The sequence below is a fragment of the Emydura macquarii genome, unplaced genomic scaffold, assembly GCF_026122565.2.
Source record: "Emydura macquarii macquarii isolate MOO-44397 ecotype Brisbane River unplaced genomic scaffold, CSIRO-AGI_Emac_v2 contig_1876, whole genome shotgun sequence".
In the NCBI taxonomy this organism is placed as follows: Eukaryota; Metazoa; Chordata; order Testudines; family Chelidae; genus Emydura; species Emydura macquarii.
In genome coordinates, this window is record NW_027132013.1 from 7708632 (window position 1) to 7724405 (window position 15774).

Sequence of the window (15774 nt, forward strand, 5' to 3'; positions counted from 1 at the left end):
TCAGTTTGCGGATGTTTTAGTCAGCAAACAGGATTAAATCCAACAATTACAAACACCGATCCATATAATTTTGTCACGATTAACTCAAAATGAAACACATTATGACATTATCACCTATTTATCAGAATACAAATGATAGGACAAAGTTTGTTTCCAGACAGCAACATAATCTTTTCTCTTCGTCTTCCTTCCCCCCCTCCACCCCCCCACCTCCCTGCAAAAAAAATACTTATAGCAGCTAATTGATATTAATGGGCAAGATAGAGACAGTAAAATCTCATCCCCATTCAACTTAATGGGCATTTTCCCATTGAGTTCAATGGAAGCAGGATATCACCCATCTTCTTTAGGATGGCTATTTGATTCATAAAAACAATTTGAATATTAATTTACAAATCCCCAGGTTGTAAATTTGAAGGTTATTTTTTTCAAATTTAGGGTAAGTATATTCATTAGGATGAAATAAAAACTCACATGAATTGGTATCACAAACCCAACCAAGATCCATGCACGTTTTGATGATCCAGTGATTCCCTGGTATGAAACCAGTCCTTCTATACCTTGCTCCAGAGAAAATATGAAAACTTGGATCCCTAGGAGGGATCAGCTGAGGTCTGTTCTAATAGTGTGTGTTTACTTGACTGTAGAATGGTCTTCAAAGTGAAGTCAGAGACACCCTACTTGAGTCATTTACAAATAGAGAAAAAATAAAGCACTAGAAAATAAGATCATTCCTAGCATGCACTGACAAAGGGATGGTCTAGATGACAATAGAATTTAATAATCTCTAATTTATGTCACAGAATCAAAGAAAACGAAACATTGTGTGCATATTTTTTCTTCATTTCAAGCTCAAAGAAAGCAAACATGCTATTGTCCTGGAAAATAAATGGTAAGCAGACATTTGTAGGAATTTGTAAAGTAGTTCCAATTTAATGAACTGTTCAGGAGAAGAATCAGTTCATTGAACCAAACAGAAAAGAACAAAAAAACCCAAATGAGTAAAATCACACACAGGTCAACAATTTTGTTTCTTTATGGATCTTTAATCTAATCTAGTGCCTGTGATTAGGGACAAAATAATCCTTATTCCCCTCTCCTCTCCTCTCCTCCTGCCTCCATGTGCCATCCTCTTCCTCAGATGGACTGGAATTTTTTCTGTGGTGTAACATGTAGATAGCTGGTGGTCATTATTTGTTAATGTTTGTGTTCACAGATTTTGATATTAGACAGCAATAAACAAGTTACCTTCTCAGTGACAATGACCCTAGTAGCATTAAATACCACTATATATAGGGCAGCTAAGGCACACCATTGATGGTGTATATACAGCTGGCTCTGATCCCTTCTCGTCATGCCAGGGGAACAGATTTAGGCACCAGTTCCATGGATGGCACTTTTTTTTTTAATCACTGCTACTCTGTTAAGCCATTTTAGTACAATAATATGGGGGACAGTTCAAAGTGAGCTTTTCTTGGAGGCCAGAAGAACATGACTCATGCAAATCAAGCTGTTAGAAAAGTCTTTAGGGTTGCGATGGGAACATGACTGGGGATCACTCATTCTTTACTTCTGGGCTTCGTGTTAACCAGATTCTTTAAAAAAAAATCTCTTTTGCTTTTTTCTTTGTCAGTGCAGAAGGTTCTCTCCTTTCCTTCCCATTTTGTGCTTTCTTATGAGTACATGTAGCCTGATCTGTGAATATGTTCTTTAGAGTTCTAGTTTAACTTCACCCCATAGGAAAAAAGCCAATGTGAAGTACTCTGATGTATTTTATACCGGGGTTCTCTACTATGATGGCTAATTGCACTTCAATTTAATTTTACTGTACGGTATCCCCCAAAGTGCTGCAACTTCTTACACAAAGCACACTTTGTTTTGTCCAACTACACTGATTTGGCTGACAGCAATGTTGTTGATTGTTGCTTACCCATTGAACAGCTAACTGACAGGTCTCAAATTTAATTGTAAATGGGAAATCATCATTGAGTGACATGTTTATAGTGGGGGCCCACAGGGATAAGTTGTTGATCCTACTCTATTTATCAATGCCTTGGAAGAAAACATAAAATCATCACTGATGAAATGTACAGATAAGACAAAGTTTGGGAGGGTGGTAAATAATTAAGAGAACAGATCATTGATACAGAGCGATACAGCTTGCTTGGTAAGGTAGGTGTAAGTAAACAATGTGCATTTTAATTGTAAATTACATAAAAACATTAAATTTATCTTAAATATGTACATGGGGGGAAGGAAGAATACAGGCCATATTTATAAGATGAGAAACTTGATCCAGGGAAGTAATAACTCTGAAAAAAGCTTGAGGATCATGGTGGATATTAGCTGAAAAAGAGCTTCTTGTGCAATGCTGTGGCCAAAAGGGCTAACGTGATCTTTTGATGCATAAACAGGGGAAACTAGTAGGAATATAGAGACTCTATTGCCTCTGTATTAGGCATGGTGTGACTGCTACTGGAATATGGTTGTCCAGTTCTGGTATCAATTATTCAAGAAGGTTGTTGATAAATTGGAGTGGGTTCAGAGAAGAGCCATGAGAATGATTAAAGGCTTGGAAAATGTGCTTTACAGTGATACACTCAGGGAGCTCAAACTATTTAGCTTAACAAAGATACGGTTAAGAGGTGACTTGATCAGTTTAAAAGTATCCACATGGGGAATTCAAATTTCATAATGGGCTCTACCGTCTAGCAGACAAAGTAAAAACAAGATTCAGTGTCTGAAAGCTGAAGCTAAAGACATTCAAATGAGACATTCAAATAAGGTGCATATCGAACAGTTTGGAACAACTTACCAAAGGTTGTGGTGAATTTTCCATCACTGGCAATTTGAAAATCAAGATTGGATGTTTTCTAAAAGATATGCTTTAGTTCAAACAGGAAAAAAAAATCAGGATATTCCTATGATCTGTGTTATACAGGAAGTCAGACTAGATGATCACAGTGGTCCCTTATGACCTGGAAATCTATGACTAGCTTACCCACTGTCTTAGAGACAACTCAAAGACATTCCCAACTCTGCCATGCTGGAGTAAGATCCAGAGTACTGTCTCCACTATCACTTTTCTACCACACCTATAAAGCATCCATTGCATAGCAGGGAAAACAAGTCTATTTTAACTTATGTATATGACCAGAGTTCATGGTACTTCCTGGCTTGTGATGAATCACTAATTCTTGCTATAGAATTGCCAATACATTGTTATCTATGATAAATTAGGTACATAGTAATTTGATCTCATTTCTAAATTAGTAATAATACTAAATTAGGTACATGTACAGCAGAATTCTGGGATTCAGGTGTTGTTATTTACATTTCTGCTTTATCTCTAAAAACAGACTATATATTTTATTGTATATAGTTGTCTCAGTTCCCTTACCTCCCAGGATATACAATAAAAACCAGAGGGGTGCCGTGTTAGTCTCTATACAGCAAAAACAACGAGAGTTCTGTAGCACTTTAAAGACTAACAAATTTAATTTCTGCAGGCATTAGCTTTTGTGGCTGTAACCCACTTCGTCAGATGTAAGGAATAGAAATCAGACTTGAGGTATATATATATATACGTCTAAGGTTAAGGAACAACAATGGGGAAGTTATGTATAAGCAAAGTCCATTCAGTTAGAGTAGTTGAGGCCTATTCACAACCATTGATTAGGAGGTGAGAATGTGTGAACAGTGACAATTACTTATTGTAATGAGATAACCATTCCAAGTCCCTATTTAGACCCAGTTTGATTGTGTTAAGTTTGCAGATGAGTTCCAATTCTGCAGTTTCTCTTTGAAGTCTGTTTTTTTTAAGTTTTTTTGTAGAAGTATAGCAAATTTCAAATCAGCTACAGACTGTCCTGGGAGATTGAAGTGCTCTCCGATTGGATTATGGATGTTACCATTTTTTTATGTCTGATTTGTGTCCATTTATTCTTTTGCATAGCGACAGTCCAGTTTGGCCAATGTATATGGCAGAGGGGCATTGCTGGCACATGATGGCATGTATAACATTAGTAGATGTGCAGGTGAATGAGCTCCTTATGGTGTGGCTGATGTGGTTAGGACCTGTGATGGTGTCACTAGAGTCAATGTGTGGGCAGAGCTGGCAATGGGGTTTGTTGCAGGGGTATGTTCCTGAGTTAGTGATCTTCTTGTATGGTGTATGGTTGCTGGTGAGTATTTGCTTCATGTTGGGGGGCTGACTGTAAGCAAGGATAGGTCTGCCTCCCACAGCTTGAGCGAGTGAGGGATCATCTGCTAGGATAGGTTGTAGATCCTTAATGATGTGTTAGAGAGATTTTAGTTGGGGGCTGTAGGTGATGGCCAGTGGTGTTCTGTTGTTTTTTTGTTGGGTCTGCCCTGTAGTAGGTGACTTCTGGGTACCTGTCTGGCTCTGTCAATTTGTTTCTTCACCTCTCTAGCTGGGTATTGTAGTTTTAAGAATGTTTTATGGAGATCCTGTAGGTGTTTGTAGGTGGAGCAAATCTGGGTAGGCTTGGCTGTAGACAATGGATCGTGTAATGTGTTCAGGGTGGAAGTTGGAGGCATGAAGATATGTATTGTGGTCAGTTGGTTTTTGGTATAAGGTGGTATTAATGTGACCATCCTTTATTTGTATTGTAGTGTCCAGGAAGTGGATTTCTTGTGTGGACTGGTCCAGGCTGAGGTTGATGGTGCGGTGGAAATTATTGAAATCCCAGTGGAATTCTTCAAGGGACTCTTTTCTGTGGGTCCAGATGATGAAAATATCATCAGTGTAGTGTAGGTAAAGCAGAGGTGCTTGGGGACGAGTGTTGAGGAAGCGTCGTTCTAGGTCAGCCATAAAAATGTTGGCATACTGTGGGGCCACATTACATATATTGGATCATATCCTTTAGATTCTTACTAATTTTGGAAGTCTTATCTTTCACAAGTAAGTCAATGGGCACAGTGGTGTGAGTAAAGGGTATGCAGGATTCGATCCATTAATTTGATTCCAAGCTGCTGAAACCGTGACATAAGTAATGTTGATCTCTTTTATTTCCTTTTTGATGACTAACATGACCCTTTTCTCTTCCACTCAGTGAATTCCACTTAAGCTTTTATTTCTTTAATCCAGCAGTGATAGTTTGGAAGCTATTAAACTTGGGTGAGCTTTGTTTCTGGCCTGAGGCTGTTTCTGTGGGTCTTTTTTTGTTTTGGTTTAAGTTTAGATATGCATTTAGCAAACACAGATGGGGGTTAATGGATTGAGTGTCCTCATTGTGTGAAACAAAAAGCTTATTTTAATAAGGTGCTTAATAGACATTTGCCAGTTGCCAAGCCTTACAATAATTCAATTTGGCTGAATGTTAATTTTACCTTGCAAGTTTAAGGAGTGTAAGCAAGTGTAAGGACAGTATTTCAATTTGAGTCACCATTCAATTAGTGAGTCAGACAAAGGTAAATAGAGTCATATCCTTATACTTGCTAATCTGTGAACATATGAATGTGTGTGAGAGGGACACCATGCATCTTCAGCTTTTTGTGTCCCACTGCTTTTTGTTTGTTTTTTTCCCTCTCCCCACTCCCTTTCTCTGGTGTTTTGCTCAGTAAAATTTTAGGAGAAGAATCAAAGCAAGGACCCCTTTACCTAGAGTCACAGGATGATGCTACTTACCCAGCCATCAAGCTGAAGCAAGAATATAAATATTTCAAAACAAGGAAATCCTCATCTACCAGCTGTCTGGGCAAGAGTCTTTCCTGTAGATCCATTGGCTTATCTCTAGCTTCCTAGGTACCTCCCTGGCAGAGGTCCGTAGATCATGTACCTTTTCCTCTGTTGTCTGACTTCTCACCAATCAACTTTTATCAACCAATGACTTATCAAGCAAGACTCTCATATACTGGAGTCTGAGGGTAACAAGTTGACTCTCAGTCCTCAGTGCCTTAAGAACTGTCACTGAAGGGACTTCTGATATTCATCCTGTGGTGTTTAAAGTATAAAAATGGGGGGAAATGCTGAAAATAATGAACTATCTAAATTGAGGGCTGTTGTGATAATTGGGACTACAAATTTACTCTGATTGTGAACTCAACTGTAAAAATAGTATGTAAAAGTTCATAAGATATCATAATAACAAATGTTGATGAGAAAATGTACAGAAAAGAGATTGATTGACTGACTTAGTCTAAACAAAAAGTCCTCCTGGTATAACTCAAGGACTGTATTAAGATTGTGCTTGGTAAACAAGAAAATGTGGGTTTTACATTTAACAATTTAACAAAAATTGGTGTGTCAGATATTAGGCCTAATTGGTGGACAAAATAATGAGGGGATGTGTTATTCCACCCATCATTTTCATTTTGGGTTCTTAAAGAAAGAGACTTTCTTGGGGTGGAGGGATGGAAGAACAAATGGTGGCTACTGAAGCAAGCTTCACCATTGTGGCTGCCACCTCCAGCATCTTGTGAGACTCCTAGCCTTTGCCATCCTAATACTAGGAAATATCCTGGCCAGACTGGGCCAAAGAGAGGGACAAAGATAACGTTGCCACCTCTATTGGTGCCCAACCACCACTTGGGATGAAATGAGATCAAATTTTAACAGCAGCAGTAACAACAATAGATCCAGTCCATCCCATCTATCTTCTTCCCTTTTCCCCCAAAAGGACAGTTATTATTACCACCTAAGAAACTGCCAAACAAGATTTTTTTTTCTTTCTAAAAACTGTCTCCAGCTAAAGAAAAGGGAATGTTGTAAAATGAAAGCCTTATTTAAAACTTTACAATTCAAAAGCTTTAGTTGATTTTCCTCCTTTTCTTTAATAAAAAAGTTTAAAAGATTTTCAATGGTGTGTTTGCCATGGTACTAAGCAGGTTGTATACCAAACTCCAACTTGTTTAACACTGTTTAACGTTGGACAGTGATTGGTTTATGTTTACTCCTTTAACTCATTTGTTCCATCTAAATTAATAAAACAGGGCCTGTGCTAATACATAATCTTTTTGAAGTTCCTCTCATTTTTCTTCCCTCACCCCTTCCAATTATTTGTTATACCTACAATTGTCTTGTTTTGTCTTGTCTTGAATCTGATTGTAAGCTCTTTGGGATTCTTCCACTCTGTACTGCACCTAACATATTGAGATACCAATCTAACTGGGGCTCCTAGACTGTACCGTAATACAAATAATAAAGCATGCCAAGAAAACCCAACTTCTCAAGCCCTATCGGCATTGGATACAGCTCTGCAGTAAGTTCAGGGGCAAGAGGTTTTATTTACGCCTCCCAGTTCAAAACTGGTTATTTTTGGCAAGACTTTGTTCTCCCGTTTAAACCAAAATGGCCAGAACATCCCATCGTATTATGCTTTTCATTACTGATACAATCTTATAGCAAGTTACTGAAAATAGTCTTAGTAGTGCTCTCTTCCTCTGTCGTTTTATAGAGCGTTAGATTTGAATGTCATTTAGCACTCTTGGCAATAAAACTGGTGTATATTTTGATGGAAGGTAGCTGAGCTCAATTTTGCTGAATGACCTTTAGAAAATAATGATTTACTGCTTATTTATGGCAGCTAGTATTATTAAAAATAGTGGTAGTCTTTGAAAAGCTATCTGTGAACTTCAATATTGAAATAGTAAAAATGCTTAAAGGTGAACTGCAAATTCTTTATTTAGACTGTTAAAATCCCAAACTGGTAACAGATTATATGTTTAGACTTGAAAATAACAAATATTTGTGTCTTAAAAACAAAAGGGTTGAAAATTAGTTCCTCTTTCACTTACTTGCCAAGACTGGAGTTCAGGTTTCCCTGTTACTGTGCAACAGCTGATGTTACAAGCAATTAGGGCCTGATTTTTCAAACGAGTGGGTGTTTTCAGCCTATTTACGTAAAAGGAGGAGCAGCTATGATCAGGGTGAACACTAGACTATCTTCGTTTCTTGTTTACACAGATCCTTTCCTCCTTGCTATAAACCTAGTAAACACACTGGATAGTGGCTATAAATATTCACAACTAACATCAGAGACAATCATGATGGACCAAGATCTGGGCCTTGAGTACATAAGAATCTTTGAATTTAATGTCAACCGAGTTCAAGAATTTTGTAGCTCTTAGTAGTCAAGGAGAATGGCATTGAGTCTAGACAGGCAGCAGCTGGGAGTCCCATGTAGTATGATTCACCTGCAGTCATTGTGTTGCCCACCTTGCCTTAGCGTGACCAGCACATGAGGCCTTACACTATCATGTCAACTATGACCAAGGATTGAGAAGCATGAAGTAGTGTAATTTTGCAGTTTATGTTGTTCAGATTTTGTTTCAGTTATAGGCAAAGCTTTTAGGGTAGGGAAATATTTTACTAAAACCAATTTGCCTACCTTTAACTGAATATATTCTAGTTACTGATTTGGGATCTTACACAACTGGAGAGTTTTTTGTTTTTTTTAAATGTATTAACTAACTTTCTTCATCTTAATCTTTAAAGTACTCTGCCTCAGACTAATTAAGAATATTGTTTAGTAAAGTACTTTATCATTTTCTACTCCTGGGGACAAGTGTTGCTGTAAGTTCTGTTATTAGTGTTGCTATTGGATCTAGTCAAAATTCTTACACCAAAATATTTTTAAAGAAAATTGACTCTTTCTGAAATTATTTTTTCCCCAAAATCTGATTTTTTTAATAGAAAATGAAAGAATATGAAACTTTTGGTTTGTTTGCAATCATGCCCCCCACCCCTTTCTCCCACTCCCCATTTGCTTCCCTCCGTCACCCTTTTTTCCAGTGGAAACAAATTCAAAATCCCAATTTTTTCAGTTTTTTTTTATGAGGGGGGGAAACCACTTTAAAAGAAACATTTTTTGGAGTGGGGGGGGAGGGAGAATACGTGCCAATTTTTGACTAGATCCAATTATTGTTATTATAGTCATAGACACCCATACACATAGACAGTCCTTTATTTTATTTATTTTGTTAATACAATCTAAATATATGGATAAAGGAAAACAGGCACAGAGAGATGCAGTGACTTTCCTAACATTACAGAGCAGGTCAGTGGCAAACCTGAGACTAGAACACTTCCGTCTCCACTCCTAACCACTTGACCACACTGTCTCTCCCCAGATTCAGCACCTGTATTGTATTAATAGTTGTCAACATTTTTGGTCTAGTGGACCAGGGATATTTTAAAAAGTTAGAAGTTGTGTTGCATGCTCAAGTTTCATCATTTACTATGCCTAGTATGTGGTGCAGCAAGGAAGTTATTAAACATTTATAGACATAATTATCACTTGATAATAAGTACTATGGACAGCATTTGGGGGTGGAGAGAGGGCAAAATTAAGCATGGTTGAGAAAGAAATGATTCAACACATTCATTTTTGCATAAAAGACTTACAGCTGTGTAGTGAGATTTTCTCACTGGTCCACACAAATCAGCTGTCTCTACTGGGAATATAATCAAATTAAATGCAATACTGATACTGAAATGCAGAGTTTTAATTCTATTCCTGAGACTTTTAGACAGAGAAGATGTTAGGCTGGGATTTATTATATAATGCATGTATTTATAGATTTATGTATTTTGAACAATTCATTTTAAAATAGGTAATAGGTTTTCCAATCTCCACATTTTTTCAAACAGAAGTTTATCAGGCTTTTATTTTGTGTTCTGAATATCATTATACCACCTTACAGTCACTATTATTGTGGGAATAGATGTTCAGGCACAATTTCTAGCTACTGTAGGTTGGAGTGCACAAAGATCCTGCTAAAAATGTGATCTTTTTTTGCTTCAGACAGCAGCACTGGACCTGGCACACAAGATAGTGGGGCAGCTGGTGAGATTCCAGAATAGCCCAACTCTTAGAGACAATCAGAGGGTGTGACTGAATCCTGAGTAGACATACCAAGCTATCTTTAATCTAGCTAGCTTGGGTACCAGAGCAGTGAAGCAGGAGCAGCATGTGCTTCAGTACAAGGTAGCCCCATGAGTCACTATCCAAGGTTCTGGACTTGGAGAGAAATCACAACTCACTTCTTAGGCAACATTAAGTACATTAAAGTAGAGTCAAGGCTGAGAATATATATCTGCAATTTAAGGTAAACTATAGTAAAGGGATGTTGTAAATATCTCAAACCGTAGCATTATAAAGACAAGGAAATTCACAGTTAAAGATGAATTTAAAAGAAGTCCAAACATGTTAAAGTATGAAAGTGTGCAGTTAGGGCATATATCTTGTAACAGACTCTTCAAACTTCCCATATTGCTAAAAGTCTCTGAAATCTTGTGCATAGGGTAAATATGAATATTTTCAAAGATTGATCAATTTTTCCAAAGTCTTTCCTTCAGTAGAAATCATAACTCTGCTCTTTAGTGACACTAAGAGGAGAAAAAATATAAAAATTGAATGTGTCTTTAAAAATCAGATTAATCTAATTAAGGTCCACATAAACTAAAATGTCTTAAACATAAACTATAATATGTATATATATTTGTATGGTATCAGAACACAGCCACCATCTCCCAGTGTTTTCTATGTGAATGAAGCCACAATTGTTTCCACAGAACACAGGGAAGACAAAATTTATGGCACATGAAATACAAGAGAAAGAGGTAAAGTTCAAAGTTGAAGACAAAATACTAGAACTACTGGAAAATGTGCATACCTTGGAGGACTAGTATCAAAGAGTGGAAATACTGACGATGATATAAAAAGAAGAATTGGACTAGCCCCTGTTGCATTCAGAAAACTCTGCAAGATTTGAAAGGCTAAAGAAATTTAGATAAAAATAAGTCCATGTCTATTAGACAGCTGTCATGCCAATACTACTGTACAGGTCAGAAAATTGGAGTATGAGAAACCCAAAAGATACTGACTGCAGAAATGAAATGGCAGAGCAGTTTCAAGACTACAGAGAGAGAGAGAGAATAAAAAAATGAAGTGATAAGAAAACAGCTAGGAAAAGAAATTATACTGTTACAGAAGATTCAAGAAAGACAGCTGTGAATGACTTGGACATGTGTCAAGAATGGACCTGAAAAATACTGGCAATGCTTACCAGAGTGCAAGGAACTAGAAACAGAGGATGCAGGGGACAGACACAGTGGAGAATGACAGAACAAAAAGATTTAAAGATGAATGAAGCTGGCACAAGATGGAAAGTGGTGGAAAGACTTCATTTGGCTCCATCATCACAGCTGAGCTGACAGACAGGAATAAAAAGAATATATTTATCTGATGGTTTTCGTTTTATGTCAAACCCAATATCTTAGTCCAAGAGTGCCTAAATAACAGATTAATTTTGACATTTTAAAAATTGTCCATGAACAGTTTAAGATGTTTAGGGCACAAACATAAAAATCTAAATGGATAGCAGCAGATTTTTTTTTCATTGTCTGTCTGTTCTAAATGAAAGCAAGAAGTAGCAGAGTTCTCAAAAGAAAGTTTCTTGTCAAGAGGTTTCCAGATCAGTTTTGCAGACACAAGGGTTTAGATAAGCCTTGAATATACATTCAACTGGGGGAGGAGGGAGTTTCCCTGAAAATCATCTAATCTTTGATGTTGAAATCCTGGCCCTACTGAAGTTAATGGCAAAACTCCTACTGACTTCAATAGGGCTAAGATTTCTTCTTGAACCTTTTGATATTCACTTACCAAATGAAGAAGAGTATGAAACAAATGGAGTAGATATTTCAATATGATTGTTCCCATTGGGAGTTTTTGTTCCCATTGCAAGATAATTTAACATGAAATTGTTCATCAGTGCAGAGATTTATCATACTGGGATGTGCCTGTTGCTTTGACAAAAAAAAAAAGGTTATTATTGTAACCTGTTTCAACTAGGTAGTGGTTTTAACATCTGATACTGAATATGAAACTCTGTTAATTAAAAAGTGAGATATTCAAAGGCGTCTATGGGATTTAGGTGTCTAAATCTCTCTGTTATTAAATGCTAAATCCCTTAGGCCACTTTTAATATCCTATAACATGAAATGTCCACAGAAGCAACACACCCTCACTTTTCTAAGAAAATGTTGTGTGATTCACTTATATTTAAATTATATAAATATATAGGCCCTGATCCAGCAGTGCACTTAAGCATGTTCTTAAATTAAGCTTGTAAGTAATCCTATTGAATGGGCCTATTTACACAGTTAAAATTAAGCATGTGCTTAAGTGATTTCCTAGGTCTGGACCTTAAACTGAAAGGGACAAAACAGAAAAACATAAGTCAGGTATATTGACACAGCTATACCAACTTATATCACTAAAACAAATGTTATTCTCTTTCCCAATGTGATATTTTTACTGAAGCACGAGGGACCCATTTAGAACCAATCTTAAGTTTTTACAGTAAGTCTTTTTCATTTTAATTATTATTTGCATGTTACTGATAAAAGGTAAATCTTGTTTTCTAAAACATGCAGCTTTTTGTAAGTCTATCTTTTTATCATTACTTTACAGCATTACTCACAGTATAATAAAAGATAAAAGTATTTTTAAAATATTAGTAGAGCATAAGTGCAGTTTACTTTTCTTTAAATGCTACGCAGAATGCTTTTCAGGTAATTTAGTGATGTCTATGAATCAGCTCATACTTAGAATAATAATGGGTGCTGATGGCATTTTCCATAATAACTTCCATTATAACTTCTTTAGATATACAGGTGGATGTAACATTTAATTCCATGGGGGCTTGAGTTTTATTGGGAGTACACATACTGTATAAATATTATATCTTGCACATCACTACTACTAACAAACTGAAAAAAACCACACTGAGGGGATGCATAGATTCCCTAATACACACAGCAGCAAATTTTAAAAATGAAATTAAACCAAATAAAGGCCAAAGTTGATTGCTTATGCTACATGAACATTTTTTCACGAGAAGGGATGTCAGTGGCTTCACCAGCCCTTTAATAAAATGGAAGTATTTGATTCCCTGTCCTGAAGTCCCAAGAAATATCAGTCTATAAAAAATTAATTACATTGTGACATGCATTGTTTTTCACTTGCCTGAATCCAGACTTCTGAGATCAGATCTGCCTACTGTAATGAAATAAATTCACATAAACTATGCAAACACCTAGAACATGAGAAAATTATTATGTATTGTATTATTGTAGTATTTAGGATCCCTAGTAATGAAATATGGCCCATTGTGCTAGGCACCGTAAAAATACAGAACAAAATGAATAGTCCCTGCCCTAAGCAGTTCACAGTCTAAGGCTATGTCTACACTGACGGCAGTAAAGTCAGATCGACTTATCTTGATCGACTGAGACGTCAGTGAAGTCCCACTCAGTTGATCCAGAAGTCGACGTACTAAAACCACCTCCTCAAGTGGCGTAGCGCTGTGTCGACGGGAACACGGTTCCCTTTGGAGCAGTGCAGTGAAGACGGCGCGCAGAAGAGAAGCACAGAAGTCGATGGGAGTTATGCAAATTCTTTGTGTACTCTGCGTAACTCCCCTTGACTACTGCCCAATCACTGAGGTAAATGCAGACCAGGCCTAAGTATGACAAGATACAACAAATGGATACAGCTGCAGCTTATGGGATGGTTTAGATTAAGAAATAAATAGGCTAATGTAGGCTAAAGCCTAATTTTTAAGTGTAGAGGAGTATGGTAAATTGAAGTTGCTAATCTGAGAAAGTTAGAGATAAGATGGAGGTAATAAGATAGGAAAACTGAAGTTAGCAAGGACATAACCCAAGGTTATGTTGAAGTTATGTTTTGGTTATAAATGGTTTGAGCAAGGTTTTTAATGAACGTTTTTAAGAATTGTGAATATTTGATTAAAATGTTATCTATATTGAAATTATGGGAAGGACATTTGTGCAGAAGTTAATTTAAATAATGTGTAAAGTAAAGAGCCAATAAGCAGCTGGTAGACATATAACTAAGGTAAAGGGCAGTTTAACATTAATTAGTATTATAACAGATTGTAAAAAGAGTAGTTTTGCTAAATTGTAGGAGAGCTCCAATTAACATCCAAACTGTATGTGAAATTCCAGAATTATAAATCTATACTTCACTCTGTTGTCAGAGGACTCATTACCCTTTAATACAATATTTTATCTTTGGTTGTATGTATAATAAGTGAGGATATTGAAATAATAGGCATCACCAAAACTTGGTGGAATGATGATAATCAATGGGATCTGGTAGTTCCAGGATACAAAATATATAGGAATGACAGAGTATCCTACTGGTGGGGGAGTGGCACTAAATGTGAAAGAAATAGAGTCAAATATAATACAAATGTTTTATGACTCAAATGGTACCATAGAATCTCTACAGATAGAATATGCTTAATTAATAATAGTATAGCAGTAAGAATATACTATCAACCACCTGAAAAGAATGGTGATGATGAAATGCTCAGGTTGATTAGAGAGGCTAAAGAGAAGAAAACCCATTATTAATAGGAGATTTCTCATTTTGACTGGGAACCGTTCACCTCAGGATGGGATTTAGAGAGAACATTTCTAGGCACCTTTAATGACCGCTTCTTGGAGCAGCTACTTCTGGAACCCACAATGGGAGAGGCAACTCTTGATTTAGCTCTAAGTGATGCAGAGGATCTGATCCAAGAGCTGAATACAGCTGAACCACTTGGTAATAGCGACCATAATATAATTAAATTTAACATCCTTATAGAAAATTGCAAACAAATCCACCACAATAGCACTTAACTTCAAAAAGGGAACTACACAAAAATGACAAAGCTAGTTGAACAAAAATTAAAACAGTCACAAGAGTCAGATGCATGCAAACTGCATGACAGCTATTTAAAAACACTAGAGTAGAGGCTAAAACTATATGTATATCTGCCCTCCCCCAAAAAATTAGTAAGAGGACCAAAAAAGGTCATCATAGCTCAAAAGAGTAAAAGAGGCCATGAGAGACAAAAAAAAAAAAAAAAAAAAAAAAAAAACATTAAGTAAGAATTGGAAGTCAACTCCTATTGAGAAAAATAGAAAGGAGTATAAACTGTGTAAGTCAAGTGTAAAAATATAATTAGGCAGGTCCAAAATGAATTTGAGGAGCAACTAGCAAAAGAAACAAACATTAAGAGCAAAAATTCTTAAGTACATCAGCAGAGCCACTGAATGATCAAGATGCTAAATGAGCACTAAAAGACAAGACTGTTGTCTCAATAAATTCTTTGTGCTGGTCTTCATTGAAGAGGATAAGAGGGAGATTTTCACACCTGAGCCATTATTTTTTAGGTGACAAATCTAAGGAACTATCCTAGATTGAGGTGTCATTAGAGGAGGTTTTGGAATAAATTGATAAATTAAATGGCAATAAGTCCCCAGATCCAGATGGTATTCACCCAAGAGCTCTGAAGGAACTCAGATATAAAACTGTAGAACTACTAACTGTGGTATGCAACCTATCACTTAACTTAGCTCAGATGACTGGAGGATAGTTAATATAATGTTGATTTTTTAAAAAAAAAAAGGCATGCTTGCAGGCCAGTAAGCCTAATTTCAGTACCAGGGAAATTGGTTGAAACTATGGTAAAGAACAAAATTATCAGACATATAATAAACACAGTAGGTTGGGGAAGAGTGAACATAGCTTTTGTAAAGGGAAATCATGCCTCACCAATCTATTAGAATTTTTCGAACGTGTCAACAAATGTGTTGTCAAGGGTGATCCAGGGGATATTGGGTGGTTGGACTTTCAGAAAGCCTTTGAGAAGAGCCTCACCAAAGGCTGCTAAGCAAAGTAAGCAGTCACAGGAAAGGTTCTCTCATAGATCAGTAACTGGTTAGAAGATATGAAA

The 15774-nt window shown here is 36.6% G+C and overlaps 1 long non-coding RNA gene across 1 annotated transcript in view; it reads left to right on the forward strand.

Annotated features, from left to right (window-relative positions):
- The window catches only part of LOC137159628 (uncharacterized), a 40371-nt gene extending 29115 nt beyond the window's left edge, over positions 1 to 11256 (forward strand). Inside the window, exons 2-3 of the long non-coding RNA XR_010921671.1 lie at positions 9768 to 9809; positions 10538 to 11256. This is a non-coding gene — a long non-coding RNA (uncharacterized lncRNA). The remainder of the gene's footprint in view (positions 1 to 9767; positions 9810 to 10537) is intronic.
- Positions 11257 to 15774: the final 4518 nt, after the last annotated feature.